The 18,085-nt window shown below is 37.6% G+C and overlaps 1 protein-coding gene across 1 annotated transcript in view; it reads right to left on the bottom strand.

Annotated features, from left to right (window-relative positions):
- Positions 1-12,232, bottom strand: part of lyn (LYN proto-oncogene, Src family tyrosine kinase) — a 42,452-nt gene extending 30,220 nt beyond the window's left edge. Inside the window, exon 1 of the mRNA XM_041245971.1 lies at positions 11,861-12,232. The gene's annotated coding sequence lies outside the window, so the exon portion shown is untranslated. The remainder of the gene's footprint in view (positions 1-11,860) is intronic.
- Positions 12,233-18,085: the final 5,853 nt, after the last annotated feature.

Genomic DNA, 18,085 nt, shown 5'->3' with positions numbered 1-18,085 from the left:
AATTCACAAAAAGAAAACAAGTTGTACCAAGATCTTCCAGCGTTAACATTATTAATTCTTGATTTGGGTTTAAATGTATTGCTTTCAGACTTCTATACATTTTCCATACTTAGACAGGGTTAGGTAACTAGATATGGTTAGGTCAAATCCAACAATATTATTGTTCAATGCACAATAAAATGATCTTTTTATATATTTTTTTTGCAGCATACTTAATCCATAGGATGTTAAACTTGATATATAAAAGCTACACAACAAAACCCATGAATAATTAGAAAAAAATAAAATGTGTATTTTTATCGCTAAACATTTTATAAAACGTCTGGCGTTGCACTAAAACAGATTTGCCAACTTTGCTCATTACTTAAACCCTCGTGAGCCAAGCAATAAATAAGGCACTGCTAAATATACTCGCTACTAAAAAACCGAAAGAGGAGGAGTCACAAATATCAAGTAAAACTTGCTTCAAGTACATATTTACATACAGTATTTGCATTTTATCAGTTTCTTCAAAGTTGTAATGCTTGAGAACACTTGCATTTTACTTTGAGTAATGAAGTTAGTGTGTGATCACTAACTCTGGCTGTTTGCCAGACAAAGTTTACAGTCAGCTTGTTTCTTCTGTAGTTTAGGTTTGCATAAACCTTTAGTGTTGGTATAGCCTGTGTGGTTCACCATTTTGTAGTTTTCTGTATCTTCGCTTGAAAAAACTATTCTTTTTTTTGCAGTCAGGCTGGTTTGATAAAACACATGTTCCTCTGGAGACCCAGGCAGCGATGTCAGATTACAGCGTTTTTGAATATGCTATCCTATACTATACTATCAGATCAAGGTTTAGACTTGGTAGCCTACTCAAAAACCTTTGGACTGGTGTTTATGTGGCTTCTTTGGTCTTAAGACTAATGGTTTAAACAGTCCTTTCTAATTTTAAAAATAGAAGCGTGCATGGTTGCTGAAGTGCCCCTTCTGGTGACAAGTTAGATTCACAGGTTTAAAAAGCCATATATTTTTCAAGTGTTTCATTCTAAACGTTGTAAAGTTGACCCATTAATGCAATGAAAGCTATAAAACCTTTTTGCCCACTTACCCACAGTACCATTGATTGTGGTTGGCGGTGTGCATTTTACTGTTGCAACTGATAAGTAGGTTCAGTGTTGTTTACACTATATAGCTGCTTGGCAACTAGTGACTTGCATAAAGTGTGAGTGATTGATGTGTGGTAAAATGGGCAGCGGGAGCAATTATCATCATTTATTTTGTTAACAGTAAAAGTTAATATTGTCTTTCTGTGTGATATCTGCCTGTAATGAGAAAGTAACCAGTTCAAAAGGGCTGAGGGAAAATGAAGGGATTATTGTTTGTGCCTCTCCAGCACAGTGTCTGTTGCTTTTCTGTTACTCTAGCTGGCAGAGGAGACCCTATGGTTGTCACACACACAGCAGATGATTTCTCCTGTTACACCTTGTCTGTTTGCAGACATTTGCTTCATTAGAACATATAACTGTTACACTAAACACATACAGTTTTGGTTATTTTATCTTTACAATGCTTTAAGTGTCACAAAACGGTGCACGTGTGGATGTGTTGGTGTGGGGGAATAATAGATTGTCAGGGAGGGGGTGAAATTTCAAAATACGTGGGAATGTGACTGCAACTGTGAACTGAATAAATGATTAAACGATTAATTAAGGCTCCAGTCACAGGTGTATAAATCGGGTGAACACAGACGTTAGGTAGAGTAATGATTAGAGTTGCCATTGTCGTAGTGCCCCACACTGATGCCAGCATTGCTGCTGTCCGTGCCTCCACTACCGGAGTGCCCTGTGCTACTATCAGCACTGCCACTGTCAGCACCACCACTGCCGGAGAGCCCTGTGCTACTATCAGCATTGCCACTGTCAGCACCACCACTGCCGGAGAGCCCTGTGCTACTATCAGCATTGCTGCTGTCAGCGCACACACTGCCGGAGAGCCCTGGGCTACTATCAGCATTGCCGCTGCCGGTTCCACCACTGCCGGAGAGTCCAGCCCCACTGTCTCCAGCACCACAGGGTTGAGTACCGCTGTCTCCAGTAGCAGCATTGCCTCTGCTGGCTGCACGTTCAGAGGAGCCAGCATTCCCGCTGCCAGCATTACCGGAGTGCCCTGCACCACTGTCAGCAATTCCGCTGCCAGCGTTGCCACGGCTGGCTAACCTGTCCGGAGGAGCCAATAAGTCCACCGTCAGTGTTCCCACTGCTAGCTGCAGGTCTGGAGGAAGCAGCATTTCCACTGCCAGAGTGCCCCGCACCGCTGTTAGCATTGCCACTAGCAGCATTTTCGCTGCCGGAATGCCTTGCCCCACAGTAAGCGATGGGGACACCTCCACCACAGCCCCACCCACAAGGATCCACATGGGGAAAGAGGGACATGAAGGGAGAGGGTTGGTTTTAGGGAGGAGGTGGCCGATGAGACTTCATGGTGGTGAGAGGTGGAGGTTTCTAAAAGCTAAAATTGGCTGTTGCTTCTTATTAAAGATTGACTTTCTTTAAGGCCCTGTTAGTTTCAAACCAAATGTTGTGAACAGTTAACTAGGACTGATTAACCTTAAATTCCTGAGTACTGTACTTCCTGCTTCTACTTTTCACAGGCACGATTTACTGGAACTGGGATTTCCCTGTACTGTATCTTCCCCCTACGATGGCGCAAGTTCTGAGGTTTTGTCTGCAATATTAATACCTTTAATAAAACTGGCTAAACCAAAAACTTAAAAAGATCAAGTCCTTATACAAAAAAAATAAAATAAATAAACCTCCCCCTCTTTTGTAAAGCATGTACATTTTTGGGAGTTGATCACCCACCATCACTTGGCCTTGGCACCTCAATTCACAATGAGTCCCGCTTGTCTGAACTGTCTTTCTATACTGCTGTATATCAAAACTGTTTCTCAGATTTCTAAACAGGTGAACAAGTGGGTTGTATAAACAGTCTAACAAAAAAAAAAGGAATATAAAGCATTCCTTAAAGTAGGTAGGTCAGTAGGTTATTTCCCCATATACATTACACTATGTAACACAATTTTTGTTCCTGGGTAGTAAGTGTTATTTCCTAATTGCTTATGCCTCAAAAGTATAGAAAATGGCTATTATTCCCCACAAACTTTGCTTTTGTGACCAGGACAGTGATATTTTGAAATTTACCTATTTCCAATGAGAAAACAACATATGAATCCAAATTAACATGTATTTATACTAAAGCAATACAAAAATGACTACAAAAGATTCAGAAGTGAGTAGTTTTTCAAGATTTACGATTATACTGTAAATCACTTTCACGAATCAACCCCCAAATGTAGTCTCCCATCATGTTCACATTATACTGTCCTTGGTAGCGGCGTTCAAAGTCCAGTATATCCTGGTGGAAGCGCTCGCCTTGCTCCTCCGAGTACGCTCCCATGTTCTCCTTGAATTTATCAAGAGGAGCATCAAGGATATGGACTTTGAGGGACATCCTACAGCCCATTATGCCGTAGTTCTTCACCAGAGTCTCAACCAGCTCCACATAGTTTTCGGCCTTGTGATTGCCCAGGAAGCCCCGAACCACTGCGACAAAGCTGTTCCAAGCCGCTTTCTCCTTACTAGTGAGCTTCTTGGGGAATTCATTGCACTCCAGGATCTTGTTTATCTGTGGTCCGACGAAGACACCGGCTTTGACCTTTGCCTCAGACAGCTTAGGGAAGAAGTCTTGAAGGTACTTGAAGGCTGCCGACTCCTTATCTAGAGCTCTGACAAATTGTTTCATAAGGCCCAATTTGATGTGCAGTGGTGGCATCAGCACCTTCCGGGGGTCCACCAGTGGCTCCCAGTTGACGTTGTTCCTCCCCACAGAGAACTCGGTCCTCTGTGGCCAGTGCCGCCTGTGGTAGTGTGCCTTGGTGTCCCTGCTATCCCAAAGGCAAAGATAGCAGGGAAACTTGGTAAAACCGCCTTGGAGACCCATCAGGAATGCCACCATTTTGAAGTCTCCTATGACCTTCCAGAAAAATGCAGATATGTATCCACTTAGGCAGCTGGAACTAAACTGAACTGGTGGGCTTAAGGCCCCTGTATTTATACTACTATTTATATTACTGGAAAGTTCTAGAAGTTACTCCAAGTTTACTCAGCACTGAATCTATCTGGAATGTTCTGGAAAATAGGTAAATTTCAAAATATCACTGTCCTGGTCACAAAAGCAAAGTTTGTGGGGAATAATAGCAATTTTCTATACCTTTGAGGCATAAGCAATGAGGAAATAACACTTACTACCCAGGAACCAAAAAAAAAAAAAAAAAAAAAACATTTGTTACACAGTGTTATCTGAATTAGGCTTGAAATTTGTTTTCCAGTGATAATAGGAGGAAACTTCAAGGCTGCACAAAATAAGTAAATGGTAACACAGCCTAGCAAACTGAACAGCAACTATAACTACAGTTAAACAGCCCAAGACAACAATAAAAGCTACAAATAAACCTATTTGAAATACAGACTTACACTAGGTGAAAAACTAGCTCACAGATCTTTTATGCTGTTTCGATTTGTAATTATTTTACTCTCACAATCACTACAACTAATCATTACTCATCCCCTAAACTTGTTAAACAGACAGAAAGAAAGATATTCGATGTAACAGTACCATCAGTTATCTGACAGTTATAAAGGCTGATGTCTCACCACTCATGGTCCTCCTCAGCTAGTAATCAACAATTCAACAAACGGAAAATATGTCATGAAAAACCATGACATACAGTATTTGTGACATGGGCGGACGCGGTTCACCAGCCATGACAACGATACTGTATGTCACATTTCTTCATGACATTTCTAGTTTATTCCACAAATGTTTACATTTTCTATAAATAAGATATCAATATCAGATAGAACAGTGTCGCTATTTTACATGTTACTGGAGTACAGTAAGGGATTTTCACTTCCGATAGATGTGCTGGATGAGCTACACAAAATCTGGATAAAAACGAACTTGCATCATAAAATATTTGGTATTTTTTGAATGTCTATGTTTTGTAAACAGTTTATTTTAAACACAAGCAGTCTGCTTAGCAATAAAAAATTTATTTGTGCTACAGTAGGCTGTATGTTACAATGACAAGGCTATATGTGTACCATAAAAAAAAAAAAAAGTTACCGCATGATAATAAAATGATTTTAGATTTCAGTCTGAATAAATGTTTTAAGTACTCACCAAAATATTTGTCTATTGTTGTCTACTGTCATTATAAAATCAACACCTTTGGGTAAAAACATTTAATTTAAAATAATTTAAGATTAAATACTAAAAAGTTACTAAAAATCTCAAAATATATTATACTGTTATCCAATTACATATTTGACCCAAAGTTTACTAAATTACAATCTTGTATGTTTGCTTTAAATTTCATTAAAAAAAAAAAAAAAAATAGAAAAAATAATTGTTGCTTTCTCTCGTAAAAAACAAAAAAACACAAAAGTAGATTATTTTTTATTTATATGTGACAGATGCCCTGGGGCGTGGGGGTGGCGAGAAGTTCATTAGAGGGTAGGGCTAAAAAAAACTCCATTAGTTAGTGTTGTTGCTTATATTGGTACAACATTAAAATGCACACATTGAAAAAATGACAGTCACTTTGCCTGTAAATGTGGAACTGTAACAGCCGAGACCTTATTTTTAGATAAGTGCCAGGAACTTGGGCAATGGGGGTTGGCAGAGGGAATGACAGATTATTGCGACATTTTATAAGTGACATTTTTTTACTTCCTCCTTTGACCAGAACTTGCGTTACAAACATTAAAAAAAGGGCAGACAGGGACACAGTGCTGACATTACACAGTATATCAGCGCCATACAAACCCTGCTCCCTGTCCTGCTGTAACTTCTCTATTCATATTTACAGTCTTTTTAGAAAACATAAATGTGGCTATGTTTCTATACACTTCTCTACACCCAGCTCACCTGTTAGAAGGGGTGAGCTCCAAACTGCCAACTCCGTACTGCCTTGTAAAAACTAATAGATTATCAAGAAATACCTTCAAGCGAGTTCAGGTACCTACAGAATTCTTCTGATATTTATAGAAAATGTCAAATGTGGCCTAAACAAGATCTGTCATGGAAAATCACGATGGTATTAATGTCATGGCAGTGTGCAATGGAATATCAAACTCCAAATGACATATTCTATTCAGCCAAAGCAGCATTGGCATCAGGATTTGACTATAGCTTTAACCAAGATATCTGAAACCCACCCAATTCACAGAGACTTAACCGTGTCACAGAATCTTTGTGTAAAGGAGCTCAACAAATCCTCGAATAACGTATTCCACAACTCTATTATTGTTTCTGTATTAAGAGTCATTGTCAGAGTCAACTATTAGGTAAAAAAAAACCCATAGAAACCCAGTAAATAAATAACACATTCTATTGTGGTTATAAAAGCAAAATTCACAGTTTGCTCATTGTACAACCGCGCCAACAGGATGTGGACTTGTTAAAGTTTCCCCCACAAATAAATTAACATCCTAGTGCTTGTAAAGATCTGGAAATCTACTATAAGATACACTGAATCAAAATGTGTACCAAACAATAAAATTAAAAAGAAAGTGTACTGCTTTCATGTGCACTGATCTTAATGCTGCTGCAAGCGCACTTACTGTGACTGTAGTAGAAATAGATAAAGTCCATACATTTGTGTTTAATATGACCAAATATGTGTTCGGTGAGACATACAAAAAAATAAATAAATAAAAGAATTTACAAAAGATGATTAGTGCCTCCAATACTGTCTACATTTAAAAATAAAAAGTAACCAATAAAAAACAGCTGCTGACAGTTTACAATAAAAAGGTCCAATTACACAAACTGCATATGTTGTACATCACATTAATATTAGTGAAACTGAGTTATAATGTTATAAAAAAAGAAAAAAATGGAAGTCTGGCTGCTCTGATCTCCTGTAGGGTGGATATTAGCTATTAGTAATTACACCCTATGCTTCTACATATAAGAACATAAGAAAATTACTAATTAGGGGAGACTATTCGGCCATCATTACTCGTTCAGTTCCTAGCTACAGTATATAATAAAGTTAATAACAATATGGATCTACAGCTATGGCCAAAAGTTAAGCTAAGATTTGAGGATTGAGACATAATAAGATAAAATTTTAAAAAAAATTCTTGAACATAATTTAGATGTTTTATTTATCATTATGTAATCAAAGAAACTACAAAATGATATTGCAAAAGTGTACCAGAAGCCATAATAGTAGTACAGTATTTCATGTTAGATTGCAAAATGTCAGTATTGGTCAGGTTTTTTTTTGCAAGTGTATGGAAAACTACAAAGCAGTATGTAATTTAACATGTTTAAGTAACATTATTGAGCAGGTTTCATTCAACTTTATGAAGCAAAATGAGTTAATTCTATAGGGTGATTCAACACTTTTGGCCATAGCTATGTACTCAGATGAAATGTACTGTAAATGGAGATACAAAATATTTAAGTGTACTATCAGAAAAAAAATAAAACATGATGTTCTTAAATGACAAATTGTACAGCGGAATTCTTATGACTACAGCTTAGAGTAAAACTAGTCTTACTAGTGGGTGATACTGTGTTTATGTGTGTATTTTTTGTAAGATGCTGGGGTCGTTTTTGGTACAAGTGTCAAATTATGAACCCACCTGGGCAGCTTTGTTGTCAGGTTAAAAACACAAACAAACAAAAACAAAACAAAAAAAACAAACACGAGGATAATTCTACGATTGCCTCATTGCACAGTAGTACTGACTACTGAATGATAAAGAACCAGAGCAAAAATGGACATTACAGGCCAAAGTCTTCACAATGGTAATGTGATATTAAGTTGCTTTTATTTTTATCCAAAAAAACAGGAAACAAAACTGTAAATAATATTCTTTCCTTGATGTACTCATACATGTTCTAATGCCTGTAAACATTTACGTTTGACAAATAGGCCTAATGCATTTCTGTTACTAGGAAAACCACAGAGTGCATGTATATGACAGGTGTTTCCACCGCTGAACGCAGATATGCAGATTCTTCTTTTTTTTAATTTTTACAAATAAATCAAGTTCATAGTGATTTAAAAAGAAACGTTATCAACAAATGACTGCAAATGTGTCTGATTTTGGAACCTGGAGAAGGTTTGTGTCTGTTGCTTTTGAGACAGGTGTAACATGTAAATCAGCACAGATTCATAGTATAAGACTATGATTATATTATCGCAAGGACGGCATTGATGTTGTTCAGTAATCAGTAAACAATAATCACGCTATTTAAACTGGGAGAACAAGAAGCCACTTTGTTCCTTAGATCTTGGTTTCAGGAGACTAGTTTTCAGGCCACTGAATTGCACACCTGAGGAGACTTGGGGTTGGACACAGAAAAGTTTCCTCAAACTATGTCTCCTGCAACCAGGTTTCAAGTCACTGATTTATGCTACAAGAGTAATATATGCTCATATTGCTTGAACAAACATGGTAAAACTGCATCTCCTAATCAAACACACATCTAGAGTCCATGTAATGCTACTTTGTGTTATTTAAAGTTTCTTTTTATTTACGTGGACATAAAAGTATTTAATGTTTGTAATGTTTCAGTTAGTGTGCCATCCAAAATTAATTACACCACAAATGCATTTGATTCAGATTTAGCTTGAATATAATGGTTTTAAAGTTTTCCATTCAAAAGGAAGACTTGTTTTAATGCCAGTGCCATCACAAATTCTACAGGCTACAATCGCATCACAACCTTACGGAGACTCACACTTATTTAACAGATCATCAGAGTAATTTAGAATAATGATAATAATTGTGTTTTGGTTAATTATTACAATAATGCAAATACAACTTTAATTTTTTGTTTAAAAGGTGACTGATTTGTAAAAATAAAAAACCACCACAGGCTTGTTTTATAAAGTCTGATTTAACCTTGAAACTACTTTACCTAAGGTAATAGTATGTCCAAGACTAAGTACTACAGAACCCTTTAACTGCAAGATGGTGCTGAAGGCATTGCCCAGCTGAGGCTGTCTGAAGAGGCAGGAGTTGCCATGAAAAGGCCGGGACTCCGGGAGCCCAGAAGTAAGTTAGTTTTGGGGTGGTTGATCCCAAACAGTGTATAGACAGCGTTTTCGTAGTGTAGAAGGTTCCAGGAGCGGGACGTCTCTTTTAGCAAGGCTAGTGCTGGCCTTAAGTGGCAAATTTTTATTTTTATGTTTTGTTTTCTTTATTAAATCTGACACTAGGCCTACCATTGCTGTTACCCTAGTGTCAGCACATGTGTTTATTAAATCTGCGCACCTGTGCAGCGTGCCAACACCCAGTGCTCTGTGTCTGCCTCAGTATTGTTCAGTGACGACTCATAGGGGAATCTGTTACAGGTACTTTAATCCTTGCATCATCTGGGAGAATACTGCTGTCTTCAAATTACCATTCAATTTCACTATAAGTCCTTTATATATCAAGTAATAAGTATGTGTAGGTGTCTAGTTTACACATATTACTCTAGTTTACAGATTCATTTGGGTCACAGAAGGGAAGCTGGTGTAACCTGTAACGTCTACACAAATGTGACACCAATGAGCCTGCAGGTAATGGAAATATTAAGCGATACTACTGAACAGCATGATCCATTATAACCTTTAGGCCCAAATTCTATAAAGGAAGAAATACTGTCTTATGCAATAAACAGAAAATTCCACCAACTACAGTACTTGTCTGGCAACTAGCTATGAATTGGGAATTGGAACAAATAAGCCTATGGTGCCTTGGCTCCCAGCAGGTACATTAACCAAAATGTATTTATGGATTTTTTTAAATGGATTTTTAATTTTTTTTTGGATCTAGCTTACTAACTCAACAAGATTAAAGTATCCTGAACCAGTTAGTCCTGTTGATAGTCGATAGAACAGTGCTGGTAATTCCTGTTATTTCCGTCAGGGAAAGGTACAGGTGCACTGCACTTAACAGATCCTGTTAGAAGGGAGTTCCGTTTCAAGGTATTGCAAAAGGTATGTCCCTGCCAAACAACATGGCCTTTAATGGAGAATTACTCTGGTTAAAACAGATTCGTTTATAATATAGCTACTATTTAATACGTACAGTTTTCATGTGCCACAGGCAGGTCTTTTGCGTTAAATACGTACTGTACAATACATACAGTACTGTTTACGTAGAGTTTTCCAGTTCCACAGGCAGATATTTTCAGCAAATAAGGTACTTTTATTCTTCTATGTTTTTGTTGACACAACCGTTGTACAGTTACGTATAACGTATGCAATTTAATTACATTTAGCATAAACATAAATTTGTAAAATAGTACTATGTACTACATTGTACGGCCCACATGAGCGTGTTTGGTACAAATAATAAACTCCAGTTCTTTGGCAGTTAAGCTTTCTTGCGTTTATATTGTAGCGCTTTCGCGGTTAACGCAGGCAGGCGCATCACGCAGGACGAGGCAATCCACGCATAGGTGGAGGGCGGGCGCAAACCCTAGAAGAGGTCCCGGGTACAGTATTTAAGGTAAGTATGTCTGCAGTTACATACACATGTTGTTTATAAAGTTCTGATTTCCATTGTCCCTTGGAGTCCGTTAGAAATATTACGTTTTTGATGAAGCCCAAAGGCAGTTGAACAATAGCAACATACTGGTGGGCAATGCAGCTCTACAATGCCCATTTATTAGTATGTAAATATTAAATCTAAATCTTAAACACAGCCATGCAATACAAACATTGCATTATATCACAGTTTGTGTCGAAAGTACCGGTGTCATGTCAATTTATACTACCAATGAAATGTTACTACTTTGCCGTGTACTGCGCATGCCCACACTAGTTTCACCCTGCATTGCGCAAGCTCAGATTTTTCCATAAAACCGAGTACACATCAAAAATTGCTACCTATTTTCTTGGGTGAGAAAGTACATGCTTTGTAAAGTTACATTTTACTCAACATGTAATAATTAGTTTTATATTAAACACACACAGCTGGTGTTCACGAACGGTAAAGTATACTATAGAGCTAGGCACGTTTTTGTAAGCAAAAGATAAAAAGGCAACTACAGCTGACTGCAATTTTTTCACATTGAAGCGGAGAGTTTTCTTTACACTATAAGTTACCCTTAAGTACTGAGGAACTTTTTTGTTTTTGCATGGCACAAAACATTTGTTACCATTAATCCCGGATAAAAGTGTTTTGCAAAGGTATAGGGCCTATAATTATCATAGTGGTTAAAATGTCACCTGACCAAACTACTTTTATATAACCACCAAGATTGCTGGTTGTTCTAGTTTGACCCAACTAATAAACAAATAAATAAATAAATAAACAAATAAATAAATAAATAAATAAATAAAGTGTATCGTTACAGATTAAATGTTAGCACAATTGGTAGATTTTGTCAGGGTAGCAAAATGTGACGTTTACGTGTCATTTTGCTACTGATAGCAAATTTTGACGAAGTATTAAAAACTGACGTTATATCTGTTTTAAATAAATACATAAAACATATTACACTGTTTACACCTACTTTCCATGTAAACTCCATGTGTTACACAATGCGAATTATTTTAGAGCATGATATCAGGCGCTATTCCAACTCCAAACTGTTGATAAAATCAAATATGTTCTTTTAAAAGTTTAAAACTAACTGAAACTTTTACCACGGCACGTACGTGGTTACTAGCGGAGATAGCCATCATTCACAACCATACTAAAGGACAGGACTTATAAAACATACGCACACTTTGATAGAATAATAATAATAATAATAATAATAATAATAATAATAATAATAATAATAATAATAATAATAAACTTACATTTTTACTGCTTTGGTCCAGTTCCCAGCGCTAGAAAATGTTAGCACTACAATTACGATAATTCCTCATAAGCTGTGTTTTAACATTTATTGGTTTACAAAGTTGATGCGAGCAGTCCAGCTTGTTTCAGCCCTTGTTAGATCCAGAAACTAAAAAAACAAGAGGAACTGGCTGACCCGTTTCGTAAGGACTAACTTCCTGTTACGCACGCACATTGGACAGTATTTACTTTGTATTTGCATAATTACTGCAAAGCCGAAGGTCTAATATCAAGACGGTAAAATAATTAGCATTATGATTAACGTAATCGACGTGTTTTGATTTGTAAGGCTTGAAATCCGCAGCAGAAGTACAACTCCTGTCAGATACCCTCGGTAACAATTCAACTGCAAAAATGTGCCATTTGCCATTCTAATGGTGCTTTCAAAATGCTTCACTTCAATTGCCTGAGCCAAACCAGCAAAACACGTTTAGGAAATTAATCTAAACCAACCAGTCTGTGACTCATATGAGGGAAACTTGCGTGCTTGTTTAAATTGCTTGCAGCCCCCTTCTGTTGGTGATTAATGCGTGGCATTTGGTACATGGGTACTTTTTATGTGCAAAACTATGGCCAAATGTTTTGCATCACCCTGTATATAAAACTAATTTTGCTTCATAAAGTCGAATGAAACCTGCTGAATAATGTCACGTTAGCAGTGAATTACATACAGCTTTGCTGTGTTCCATAAACCAGGGCCGGCGACAGGTTTTGTGGGTACCGGGCAATGGAGTGCCACTATCCCGAAATTTAAACTGCATGTCTGGAGACATGAATTAAAAAAAAAAATATATATATAATAAATCTGTACAGTCGGTCTATACAGTAGTAAAATCAAGTGAATACCTGTAGCGCACTTTATTTTTATTTTACTGGTGTAGTGTTAGAAAGCGGTACGTGTACCAAAACATGTAATGTCAGAAAGTGTTACGCTGTCAAATTGGAAATTGTACGCATCAGATTTTGGTACAGGCGCCATCAATTGCGATCTGATGGGTGTTTTCCTATTGTCAGACAGGTAAATTTACAATTAATTATACATTATTTTTTGCAAACTTAAACTGGAAACAGAATCAGTTTCTCAAAAAACAAACAAACAAACAAAAAGACAATTAAAAGTTGCACAAGTTAAAAAAAAAAAAAAGTACAAAACCCAATGTATTGCATATGATACTATTTTCTTAATGGAGGAAAAATATGATATGTTAAAAACGGAAAAGAATGGAAAACAAGCTAAATTCGATTTAAAAAGATGCAAAAGACAGAAAACAGCACAACGTACCAAATTTGAACAGGCGCTTTTCTGCTTTCTGAGCTGAAGTTGTTTTGGCATTAGGCATTCTCGAGCAAGTGCAGTTAGCTGCGTTCCACTTTTTACAACGTAACCATACATGCCAGCAGTCCCTATAGGGTCGGGACACTGCCGGTCCCGATATTTACAAATAGAAAAATATCATTTATTTAGTTGAGGGGATACGTGTATTATTATATTAGCGTTTTTTTCAGTATGACGCCTCTCATGTGTATGACACGTATAACTGCACACATACAATGTAGTTTAGTTCAGTGAAAACTAAACGTTTCTTCCCAAAAGGCTGCACGATTACGGTAGTACATTTACTCATACTTGTCAATTTTATTTCTGTATGTATGTGGGCCCACCTCTGGCGTCGGGACCCCAGCTGCCATACTCTAACATTAAATACTATCATGGCTTCCGGTAGATTTTTGCAAAATCATTTTGTAGTTTCTTTGATTACATGATGTTAAATAAAATATCTAAATTATGTTCCAATCCTAAAATTCTAAGTGATGCAAAACTTTTGGCCAAAGCTGTCTACATCGAGCACATCATGTTACTTGGGCCAGTGGTTTGGCTGAGAAAAATGAATGAAGCATGTTAGGTGATACACGTTACAAAGAAAAATAATATATCATCATGACCTGTCCAAATAAGCGTCCCTGACAGGGCCATGCAGGGGCACATACCTGACTATTATAATGTGTTATGTGCCATTCACAAAAAAATATAAATAAAACAAAATGTATATATCATTTAAAAAGAAAAAAAAAATCTATTTACACTTCCCAGACACTGTCAAAACAATATAAAATCATAAATTGATCAAACTGTATGAAATATATGCTTTTGCATGCTATCATTATTTCACCCTGATTTGGGCATATAAACAAATACTTGTGTAGCTCTGTTCAGTTGTACTTGCACTGCAGGCAGTAAGCCCTGTGAAACCTGCATTTGATAAAATGCCATGGTCTGTCCAGTGAGGAGTCAATTTGCCCTCAAGGATTGCTGCTCTTGTGTGTTTGGTGAAATCTTCTGTGTCACCCTGGCACCATTCTAGTTCCATTCACTTTGCAAAGGCCAGATGTCCTGCTGTACATCAAGACCACAAATATCTCTTCTGTGACTATCTAATGCTATGGCTAAACTAAAAATCCTTGTGTCCATAGGGAACACTGACCACACCACCCATCCAGGTCTTCTTTTCACAAGTAGAAATTATGAAAAAACTTCTTTCACAGGGTGCCAGGGTGATATAGAGCAGGGGTTCTCATCCTTTTTGCTTCTGAGCCCCCCTCTCCCTATAAAAATCCCACTGCCCAGCATACACACCCACACACACACCTCTGTGCAGACCCCAATGCAATTAGTCCAGCTGATTTCTGCTGAAGTCATAAAATCATCAACAGTTTGAAAATATCGTGACCTTCTTGTTGTCTTGAGCTCCTTGCTAAACAAAGTCTTCCTTTATTCCCTTATTCCACACATACCGAACATAGGCGAGTAAATGGGACATTTTAGAAATGTCTGGATTTATCGAGTCCTATAGCAAAATCACTGTCATGCAGCCGATCAATGCACTGCAAAACTATGGCCCTGTCCACACTACATAATCGATCTCAAGAACCATACTCAAAACCATTCTAATTAATCCAGCTCAATGCGTACCATTTCACGTTGTCAGGCTTAATGTGTCCACACACTATTAGAATAGTTCGGTTACAATTCCTAGCAGCACTATAGACTGTGGAAATTAATACGATAGTATCCCACCACCCACTGTATTTTATTTTATAATAACGTTTTATGCTTCATATTAATAGAGGTGCATATTGCTAAAAAGAAATAAAACGTTTTGGAAAAAGTAAATGCGAACACACACACACACACACACACACACACACACGTAGGGCTTGAAGTTTTCGGGTTTTATTTTTAATCAGGTGATGTCCCTTTAAACAAACCAAGCTGATTCTGTTTTCGTAACTAAACTCTAAAAGCTGTTAATTATAAAACAATCTTTGTTTTTACTTTCACATCTTGCCTTAGCCTAATTCTGGTCCCCTTAATTTTATTTCAAATAGAGCTGACAAATTATACAAATTGTTCATCCCCGATCCTACTTTTAACTCACATTTCATTTTTGCAGTCGCCTAATTTAACGTTGTGCTTTTGTTATTTTCCCCACTAGTTTAACAGAGATGCTTTTCATTACTCACACCTGTTTTCTACCAATTTGTGAACAGTGGTTCTCAAAAGTATTCACCCCCTTGGACTTTTCCACATTTTATTGTGTTACAACATGGAATCAAAATAGATTTAAATTAAGAGGTTTTGCCACTGATCAACACAAAAAAGTCCATAATGTCAAAGTGAAAAATACAATCTACAAATTGTTTTAAATTAATTACAAATACAAAAAGGAAATTAATTGATTGCATAAGTATTCACCCCCTTGAGTCAATATTTGGTAGAGGCACCTTTGGCAGCAATTACAGCCATGAGTCTATTTAGATAAGTCTCTACCAGCTTTGCACATCTGGACCCTCCAATTTTTGGCCATTCTTCTTTGCAAAATTGCTCAAGCTCCGTCAAATTGGATGGCAACCTTTGGTGAACAGCAATTTTCAACTCTTTCCACATATTCTCAATTGGTTTGAGGTCCGGGCTTTGACTGGGCCACACCAGGACATTGACCTTTTTGTTTTTAAGCCACTCTAGTGTGGCTTTGGCTGTATGTTTGGGGTCATTATCCTGCTGGAAGATTCATCTTCTCCCAAGTCCCAGGTCTCTTCCAGACTTCAGCAGGTTTTCCTCCAGGATTTCTCTGTATTTTGCTGCATCTATTTTGCCCTCTATCTTCACAAGCTTTCCAGGCCCTGATGCAGAGAAGCATCCCCATAGCATGATTCTGCCACCACGCTTCACGGTAGGGATGGTGTTCTCAGGATGATGTGCGGAGTTAGGCTTGCGCCAAACATCGTGCTTAGCGTCACAGACAAAAAACTCCATTTTGGTCTCATCAGACCATAGAATCTTCTTCCACTTGGTCTCAGAGTCTCCCACATGCCTTCTGGCAAACTGTAGCCAATATTTGATGTTGAGTTTTTTTTTTTCAACAATGGCTATCTTTTTTTGCCACTCTCCCATAAAGGCCAGTTTTGTGAAGCACACGGGCTATTGTTGCCGTATGCACAGTCTCCCCCAGCTCAGCCGCTGTAGACTGTAACTCCTTTAGAGTTGCCATGGGCCTCTTGTTGGCCTCCCTGACTAGTAACCGGATACTCAGTTTTTGAGGATGGCCTTTTTCTAGACAGATTCACAGTTGTGCCATATTCTCTACATTCCTTAATAATAGACTCTACTGTTCTCCAGGGGATATTCAATGCCGTGGAAATGTTCTTATATCCTATCCCTGATTGGTGCTTTTGAAGAACCTTATTCTGGATTTGCTTTGAATGTTCCTTCGTCTTCATGATGTAGTTTTTGTTATGAAATGTACTAACCAACCGTGGGACCTCCCAGAGACAGGTGTATTTAACCTGAAATCATGTGAAACACCTTAATTGCACACAGATGGACTCCATTCAACTAATTATGTGACTTGTAAAGACAATTGGTTGCACCAGAGCTTATTTAGGAGTGTCACAGCAAAGGGGTGAATACTTATGCAATCAATTATTTTCTGTTTTATATTTGTAATTAATTGAGAACAATTTGTAGATTTTATTTTTCACTTTGACATTATGGACTTTTTTTGTGTTAATCAGTGGCAAAAACTCCTAATTAAATCCATTTTGATTCCATGTTGTAACACAACAAAATGTGGAAAAGTCCAAGAGCAGGTGAATACTTTTGAATGCCACTATCGCTTGGCATGTCGACAAATATGGGGATCCAATCTGCATTTCCTATCTGTCCAAGCTGGTACTGTTTGTTATAAATGCTGAAATTGTAAAATCTTCTGTTCGAATTCCTCAGGAAGCTAACAATGCTTCTTTGAAAATGGCTGCCTGTGAGTCATGGATGATTCAAGATCTGGCAGTAACGTTTTGGTTCATCTTTTCTTGGCAGTAAGTCACGTTGCTGCTTGTGTATTCGGGCAGTGATGTCTTCTGTTGGCGATTTTAACACTTCACTATACTGTACTAGAATTTAAGATGCAGGCTATTTTTGAGAAGAAAAGTGCATCTTAAATTCAAAGGAATATGGTAACTATGGGTTACCGTGCCCCTAAGGGCATTTGTTCTTCATTGCAACATTGTATTCCCCATGGCGTGTTCAGTGCAAGTACCAACAATCAGAACTCCAAGTCAGATAGATCACAGCTAGTCTGCAAGCTAAGTCATTTACATAGCCATGCAACCAATTATTCAGTATCACTAAGGGAACACAGAGAGATCTCAGTGACCTCACTGGGGACATGATAGTGAGGCCCACTCAACGAGCTCATCATTGACCAAGAGAGTATCTTGGTTGTTCCTGTAATGACTAAGCTTGCAGAAAACCCCCACCAGAAAGCAAAACTACTGTCACAGCAGACTCAGCCTGCAGACATATGAATCATATCATGACTAGTAACAGACTACAACAGCTTTAATACAAACCAACTCAGGAAATACCTGTTTCCATAAACAATGCATTAGAAGATACATGGTCCTACCCACTGTACATTCTAAAGCTACAGTAGGCATTCTAAGACTAACCACATCAAAAAATGGGGTGTGATCCTTGCATGTTTGTCTGCTAATAAAGTCTCAAAAGGAGAAAATATACTAGTAAAACATGTATTTTCATATCAATTGAAAAGGGGGAAATTAACACTTGTGGGTTGATATTATAAAACTGACAAAATGCAATTATTACATTCAAGAAACCCAAA

This window comes from Polyodon spathula, chromosome 3, assembly GCF_017654505.1.
Source record: "Polyodon spathula isolate WHYD16114869_AA chromosome 3, ASM1765450v1, whole genome shotgun sequence".
Classification (NCBI taxonomy): domain Eukaryota; kingdom Metazoa; phylum Chordata; class Actinopteri; order Acipenseriformes; family Polyodontidae; genus Polyodon; species Polyodon spathula.
This window is presented reverse-complemented; position numbering and strand designations above follow the sequence as displayed.